This window comes from Dipodomys merriami, unplaced genomic scaffold (genome assembly GCF_024711535.1).
Source record: "Dipodomys merriami isolate MVZ:Mamm:240054 unplaced genomic scaffold, mDipMer1.0.p SCAF_606, whole genome shotgun sequence".
Taxonomy (NCBI): Eukaryota; Metazoa; Chordata; class Mammalia; order Rodentia; family Heteromyidae; genus Dipodomys; species Dipodomys merriami.
The window spans coordinates 33,063-41,634 of record NW_027206187.1 but is presented as its reverse complement, the minus strand read 5'-3'; the positions used below and the strand labels follow the sequence as shown (position 1 = coordinate 41,634).

The window sequence follows — 8,572 nt, the reverse complement described above, 5'->3', positions numbered from 1 at the left end:
AAAGAATAAATTGTTTATTAAGTGTAAAATGCCTCCAGGAGTCTCCTGTAGGAGTTTATGGTTCAATGTGATGACTGCTGTTGAGGAAAAACTGAAAATGCTCAGGCAGACTGAAAATTTTAGATTTATGTGATGACCATATACATGGCAGATCTTAGCATCTGTAATTCGATACTACATGAAGTGGGCTGCATTAATGACATAAAAACTGTTGTACACATTATTATTGCTCATAAAAATATCTTGCTTCCCATTCTTTCTCTGGATAGTTGATTCATTTTTCCACCAAATGCTACTAAATATATACAGTCTTTCAACAACTCCAAAAATTTTTACTTTATCACTTAAATTTAGAATATTGTGTATCTTTTTGTCTATTTTAGAGAATCAAAATAACTTTTATTATGTTCTTTTACTATTTATTTTGTTGAGGCATATTTTCACAAAAAAAGATGGGAAAACCCTTAGCAGATCACATGATTTAAATACAGGTAACATAGTTGGGCACCTGTGGCTCATTCCTGTAATCCTAAAGAGGCTAAGATCTGAGAATTGTGGCTGACCTTAGCTCTAACTAACCTTAGCTCTAATAACCAACAAAGATGAAAGTAGAGCTATGGCAAGTGGTAGAGCACTAGCCTACAGTAAAACAAAGCAAAACAAACAAAAAGAGGACTGGCACACACAAGAAAATCTAAGTGACAGAAATAGAGAGCTTCTGGGCATCACATCAACTTCCTAATGGGATGTGCACATGGGAATTTAAAATATTTTTGTTTTTAAAATAAATTAAAAATTTTAATCACAATGAAGAATTTTCATATGGTCAAACAAGTCCTAAATCGGGGAATGAGAATAGCTCACTTTATGTTATCATGGGCAGAAATACTTTGCGGTTGGATTTGAAAATCCTATTACAGTTTCTTTTTGCCATGGCATCATTTTAGTTCAAGATAAAATACTTGGCCTAAGGAACATTTATGTTTAAGATATGAAATCTCATCATAAATCACTGCATTTGAGGACTGATTCCTATTGTGTGTAAATTCTTCATGCATGTCACTCAATGTTAAATTCCCATAAAATAGCACCTTCATTCACTCATACACTTTCAACAAAACATAAGCTGTCTGCCTAGAATGTTGGATACCTTTAGCGTGGAATGTAGCTTGCAAGGGAACAGAGGAACTGTAGGGGAGACTTCAGACCACAGCAAATCACTTTGGTTGAATTGGTCTCTTTGAGGAGAATGCTGATGTCAAAGGCTTCACCACTAAGCTTTTCAAAGGAGATGCTGGAGGACAATCCCTTCCCCTCCATAGCTATATAAAGTGAAGCAAGTTCTGTCTCCTCCTATTCCTATGGCAGAAAGAAAGCTCATCACTTTTCAACAACTTAAGGATTTTTTTCAGAGTATGACTATCAGACTAGAAGAATCAAAAAACAATCTGAAGTATTCCAATACACTGGAATAAACTATTCTTTCCATCCTATACACAGTTTTAGGGAGATTAAAAGAGATATACTTAATTGTATGATAATTTCTAAGAAACAACACAATTACTTTAAACATTTTCTGGGATATCAAAGCTCTAATCTGAAAAGAAAATGTTCCTAAGGCAAAAAAAGAATTCTAACTCGTAACACACCCCCACTACCAAAATTATTTTTTGGTCATTCAGATTTATCAGCAGATACATGAGAGGGTCTAGGATATTAGACAGCATCAGCATTAAGACAAATAAATCATATCTAATATATAGATCATAGCCTAATCATCACTGCTTTTGGAAAGCCTTCATTTCTTGAGATTCCTATACTTTCCTTCAATGTATCTGTCTAGCATTCTCTTCTTTTTTCTGGTCCTGGGGTCTGAGCTTTTATTCAAAGTTAGTGCTCCACCACTTGAATCACAGTGTCACTTCCAGATTTTCTGTGATTAATTGGAGATTAGTGTCTCATGGACTGCAGGTGTGAGCCATCGGTGCTCAGGCATTCTCAGAAGTAGGCTGTGACTCTAAGTAGTAAAGCACTAGCTTTGAGCAAAAGAGCTCAGGGACAGTGTCCAGGGCCTGAGTTATAGCCATATATCCAGTCAGATAAGTTGATGTTAGGCGAAATGAACCTCAAGATAAGAAATCAAATGGTTTTTCTTTCTTGCTATTATTTCTAACATGTTTATAAAATGATTTTTTTGTTGCTTTGTAGGAAGGGGAAAAAAACAAATTGCTTAAATAGGGATACAGGTGGACCCATTGTAACAATGGGATGCCATGTCAAAAACGAAATTTACAACTTTGGTGCAAGGGAGGGTGGGGTGGGAGGGGGGAGTAGATGGGAAGGGATAGTAAGGGGAAACAAAGGAGGAAGGAATAATGCTTGATAAGAAATATACTCATTATCTTGGTCATGTAATTGTAACCCCTCTGTACGGTATTTTCACAATAAAAAAAGTGAAAAAGAAAAATAAAAGAAAAAAGAGGTAGAATCTTTAAGACATGATTGTGAGGAGAACTCTGCCCGCATAGACAGATGACTTATTATGTAAATGATCTTGTTTAAAAACAAGTACTGTCTTACCTTCTGATTCTCTCATTCATGCTTTTTTGCCTTTCCACCATCCTTCATGGGGAGACACAGCAAAAAGACCTCAGTTACATATGTAAACACCATGCTCTAGTGCTCTGTTTGACATTTCTTTGCGATAAGAATAACAAAGACAAGGTTGATTTTTGGCTAGAAGAGACTAAGAACAGAATGTATAAAGCAAAGATCAGGACACTGAACAAGATACCTGTGTACAATCTAAAATATCTGCTCTATCATTGCTTTAGAGGTCAGGAGAGCTTATAGGTAAATAGTTTCTCCTAGATACTCTAATTTATCACTTGCTACTACTGCTTTCATGGATCTCTGGGTACACGGCACACCACGAGTGCAGTCACTGACTTAGAACTTTTCTAACACCTTCTACTTTTAATTCATTAGGATTAAAGTGAAAGAAAATCCCCACATATTTGTTAAAAAATGGTGTATATCGTTACCTAATGAGATGGGTGGCAGTGGTGGACCCCAGAATAATGTGTACAAAGTCTTCTTATGATATACCCTGGAAACCTGTGGAAGTGGAAGATGGTGCAGAACAAAGAGGGGGATTTAAATGATAAAAAGAAATAGTGGAAAATAGACAATATTTTACAAAATAACTTTATTATAAACTCAGTTATTCATAGAAAAAAGTCACTTAAAAACCTTCAGTTCATTGCAAAAAAAAGCACTTAATATATGAGGTAAGACAAAATATAGAAAAACTAGCACTAAATATACCTTACCTAGAAAACATTGTCAGTTCTCATTCATCTGGCCAGTGTGGGATTTCATTTATTTATTTATTTATTTTTGTCAGTCGAGGGATTTGAACTCTGTCTGACTTGAACTCTTCAGATCAAGGCTAGTGCTTTACTACTTGAGCCACAGTACCATTTCTAGTTTTCTTAGTGGTTTATTGGAGATAAAAGATCCATGAATTTTCCTGCCTGTGCTAGCTTTTAACTGCGATCCTCGGATATCAGCCTCCTGAGGGGCTAGGATTACAGACGAGAGCCACTACCTGCTGGTTTAAGATTATTTTTCTTATCTGTCCCTTGATGCAGCCATTTCAAAATTGTCTAACAATGCTGTAGCATTACTGAAGTATAAATATTATGACAATTAGAAATCGAAGAAGCTAATTGTACCTGTCAAGACAGTCAATGACAATTATTTCAAGTTATTGCTTGGACATATATCATCACTATTCAAATGTGTTCTTAATTTGACAAGATTTGAGTATAGACCGATTTTCCAAACTGACTTTTCTAGTGATGTGTGTCAGTAAGGCATGCTTTAGACAAAATCACTATACTGTATGAATTAAAATACAAAGTATCTTACAAGTTTGTTTTAGAACTCTAAATCATTGACTGAACTAGCTCTGTCATTATTTTTATGATTCATAGGAATCATTCTAGAAAATGAATCAGATTTTCTCAAGCTAAGACACAGAATAAAGTATATGACTTGGGTACCGAAAAACAAAGTAATATCATTTTTCCAATTACTTAACATTATTAGTGTTAGTGCTGAAAATTCACCTCATAAAATGTTAGTAATAGAACTACTTAGCAATTTTGTGATGATACAGAGATATGTAACCCTATATAGTTTTGAGTTGTTTACCTCTCTGGGAAGTTTCCCATACTTGTTCTTTTTTAAATTAAAAGAAGATACTTGAAAACTTAAAAAAAAAGTAAGGTAGATGACAATTCGCATCCTGTAATCATAAGCTGATGAGATCATGGTTGGAATCCAGCAGAAGAGGGAAAGCCAATGAGACATTATCTCTAAGTAACCACCAAAAAGACAGAACAGGACCTGTGGTTAAAGTGGCAGAGCACTAGCCTTGAGCACAAAATGTTAGAGATAGTGTCCAGGGCCAAAGTTCAAGCCCTGAAAAAGTACCCCCTCCCCAAACACAAAATCATACACAGGGCTGGGATTCAGCTTAGCAGCTTACCATGCATGAGTTTTGATCCCTAAAACAAGGAAAGGGAGGGATTTTGTGAGGGAAGAGAGAGGGAGGGAGAAAAGGAGAGTGAGACATAACTGCATATAGAAAAGTGGGTAGCTCTGCATAATAAATGATATTCACTAGGGTACATGGCCAGGCAAACATTTTCTGTAAAGGAAGAGAGTAACTACCTCCATGCCTTGGGAACTACATGATATTCTTTAAGTATTCCATTCTTCTGTGGCAGTGTCACAGGGGACATAGATAGAATGAATTCATTAAAACTTTACTAACATTCACTGAAACTTGAATTCTATTTTTATTTGAAATATGGCTAGTGTAACTGTGTGTCTGAATTTTTAATTTTATGTAATTTTGCTTACTGTAGGTATTGTCACTTACAGCTTTGTGGCTGGCTACTCAGCTGAGTAGAACAAGTTTGGCCTCTGATGAAGTCTTAGTGCACCTCCAATATAATACAGGAATACAAGCCACGTAAGTCACTCAGCTTTTTGGTAGTCACAGTAAGAAACAGTAAAATAAGAAAATAAATAAAAACTACAATTAAAAACACCAAAGGAGCTTTAATCAAAATTCAGCAAAATTTATCTAGTATTTAAAGTTTAATCCTCAGATGTCAGCATTCTGAGTAGCTAGGATTACAAATGTGAACTACTCTCATGTGTTTGTTAGTTTTTAAAATATCAAGTCAGCATTGTTACTTACCTGGCAGGGGAGATACCACGATCATGAAAGTGGTTTTCCGATGGAAAGACTTATCTATTACATTCCAGATGTGCTGACTCCTGTGATTACATCAAATGTGAGAAATTTGAGTGCATAATTTGTGGTAGTGGAGGACTGTGTTAGTGCTCTACCGTGGATAACTAACTAAATAGATAGATAGATAGATAGATAGATAGATAGATAGATAGATAGATAGATAGATAGATAGATAGATAGATAGATAGACAGCATTGTATTTTATATTGGCCTCATCTCCTTTCCTGCACTCAGTAGTCACTTGATCCTAAGGACTACTGTAAAGGATGAGGTACTTCTATGCCTACTTTGTAGTTGCTAGGAACTACAAGAGTAGAGAAATCAGCTAGAACTCACCATGAGAGAATAAATGAGGAAGTTGGGTGCAGGTGGCTTATACATGTAATCCTAACTACTCAAGAGGCTGAGATCTGAGGATTGCAGTTCAAAGCCAGCCCAGGTATGAAAGCTCATGAGATTCTTATCCTCAATTAACCACCAGAAAACCAGAAGTGGGCTCTGGCTCAAGTGGTAGAGCACTTCATTTGTCCTGAAGAGGTCAGGGACAACACCTAGAGTTCAAGTCCCATGACTTACAAAAAATAAAAAGAAAGAAAACAAATGGGTGACCAGAGCCAAAGGCTCATACCTGTAATTGTAGCTAGTCAGAAGGCTGAGATCTGAGGATAAAGGTTCAACACTAGCCTGGGCAGGAAAATCTATGAGATTCTTATTTCCAATTAACCACTGAAAACGATAAGTGACAATGTAACTCAAAGCGGTAGAGTACTAGCCATGAGCACAAAAGATCAGGGACAGGATCCAGGACCTGAGTTCAAGCCCCACAACCGACCAAAAAAAAAAAAAGAAGATCAAAGAAGAAAAAGGAATGAGAAGCCACCTTAATGAAATAGCTAGGCAAGTACAATATACAGAATAACTCCTCCCTTCCTTCTTTTCTTCCTTCTATTCCTTCACATCCTTTCCCATTCTATCCTAAAATTTAAACTCAGATTCTCATGATTTTAGGTAGGTACTCTACCTGATGAGCCATACACCTGCTTTTACTTTGCTTTAGTCATTTTTTTCTTTTTTTGGGGGGGTGGGTCGGAGGTCCAGTCATGGGGCCTGAACTCTGGGCCTGGGCGCTGTCCCTCCGATCTTAAGCTCAAAGCTAGCGCTCTACCACTTGAGCCTCAGCGCCACTTCTGGCTCTTTTTTTTTGCTTATGTGGTGCTGAGGAATCGAACCCAGGGACTCAGGCATGCAAGGCAAGCGCTCTACCACTGAGCCACCTTCCCAGCCCTCATTTTTCTTCTGTTGGTTATGTGACTTGAATTCTGTGCCTGGGTGTTGTCCCTGAGCTCTTCAGCTCAAGTCGAGGGCTCTACTGTTTGAGCCACAGTACCACTTCTCGTTTTCTAGTGGTTTATTGGAGATAAGAGTCTCATTGTGCTGCCTGGGCTGGCTTTGATCTGTGATCTTCAGATCTCACCTCCAGCGTAGCTAAGATTACAGGCAAGAAACACCTGCGCCCAGCTGGACTTTAGCCACTTTTGCGGTAGGGTTTTATGTCTATGACCAGGCCAGCATGGACGACAATCCTTCTTTTTACCTTTTCTGAGTAGATGAAATAAGAAATTCAATGCATTGGGTTCAGATTTTGATTGAGATCCAATATTCTGAATGTTTCCAGGGCTAACATCAAATCATAATCCTCTCTGTATCAGCCAAGACCCAGCAGATAGCTTTACAAATGTGAGCTACCATCCCTGGCTCAAATTTCTGATGATTAAAACATCTGAACGAAGTTTTTTTAAATTGTGAAAATACAGTACAGAGGGGTTACAATTACACGGGCAAGATAGTGAGTACATTTCTTATCAAGCATTGTAGCCTTCTACTTTGTTTACCCTTCCCATCCCTTCCCATCCTACCTGTCTCCCCCCCCACATACAATCCTCCCCCCCCCAAAGTTGTAAAGTTCATTTTTGACATGACAACTCGTTGTATTTCTCGTTGTTGCAACAGGTCCACCTGTATCCTTATTTAAATGACTGGTTTTTCCCCTTCCCTTCCACAAATTATACCAACATCAAATACAGTGAAAGTATGGGTTATACTGTGGGAGAGGGACATACAAAGCAACAAAGAAATAATCTTATAATTGCGTTAGAAACAAATGCATGACAGAAAAAAAAAACATTTAAAATACATATCTTAGGGTTCATTTTCCTAACATCACCTTATCTGATCTTTTCTGCTTGACTCATACATATACTAGATATTGCAAATAAGGGAAATCATGGGACCTATGTTTCTTTGGGCTTGGCTTACTTCACTTAATATAATTTATCCCAAGTCTTTCAATTTCCTAACAAATGGGGCAATGTCATTCTTTCTGATGGAAGCATAGAATTCCATTGTGTATACATACCACATTTTCTTGATCCATTCATCTGCTGAGGGGCATCTGGGTTGGTTCCAGATCTTAGCTATGGTAAATAATGCTGCAATAAACATAGTTGTGCTGGTAGCTTTAGTGTGGTCTTGTCTGTAAACATTTGGGTAAATGCCCAAAAGTGAGATTGCTGGGTCATAGGAGAGCTCTATGTGGGGTCTTTGAGGAACGTCCATAATACTTTCTGAGGTGGTTGAACAAGTTTACACTCCCATCAACAATGAAGTATGGTTCCCTTCTGTCCACATAGCCTCTAGCATCTGTTGTTATTAGAGTTCTTGATTTTTGCCATTCTAACTGGGATGAGGTAGTATCTCAATGTTGTTTTTATTTGCATTTCTTTTATGACTAGGGAGGTTGAGCATTTCTTCATGTGTCTATTGGCCATTCTTCTTTCTTGGTCAGAGAAGTTTCTCTTTAAGTCATTAGCCCACTTATTTATTGGACAGTTGTTTCTTTGAGGATTTGTTGTTGGGGGATTTAATTTTTTGAGTACCAAGTATAGTTTAGATATAAGACCCTTGTCCGTTGTATGGCTAGTGAAGATCTTCTCCCAATCCGTGAGCTTTCTATTGGTCTTGCTAGCTATGTCCTTTGCCATGCAGAAGCTCTGGAAATTCATGCAATCCCAATTGTCCAACCTTTTTTGATTTTTTGTGTTTCTGGGTCTCTACCAAGAAAATTTCGTCCTGAGCCAAGGACACCTAGGGTTTCTCCTATTCCATCCTGTAATGTTTTCAGAGTGTCTGCTTTGATTCCAAGGTCTTTGACCATTTGGAGTGGGTTCTGATGCAGGGTGA

General features: G+C 37.5%; 1 non-coding gene across 1 annotated transcript; it reads left to right on the top strand.

Annotated features, from left to right (window-relative positions):
* The first annotated feature begins 5,267 nt into the window (after window positions 1-5,267).
* On the top strand, window positions 5,268-5,431 carry LOC138814751 (U1 spliceosomal RNA). The gene has a single exon (XR_011368073.1). It is a non-coding gene; the product is annotated as a U1 spliceosomal RNA (small nuclear RNA).
* Window positions 5,432-8,572: the final 3,141 nt, after the last annotated feature.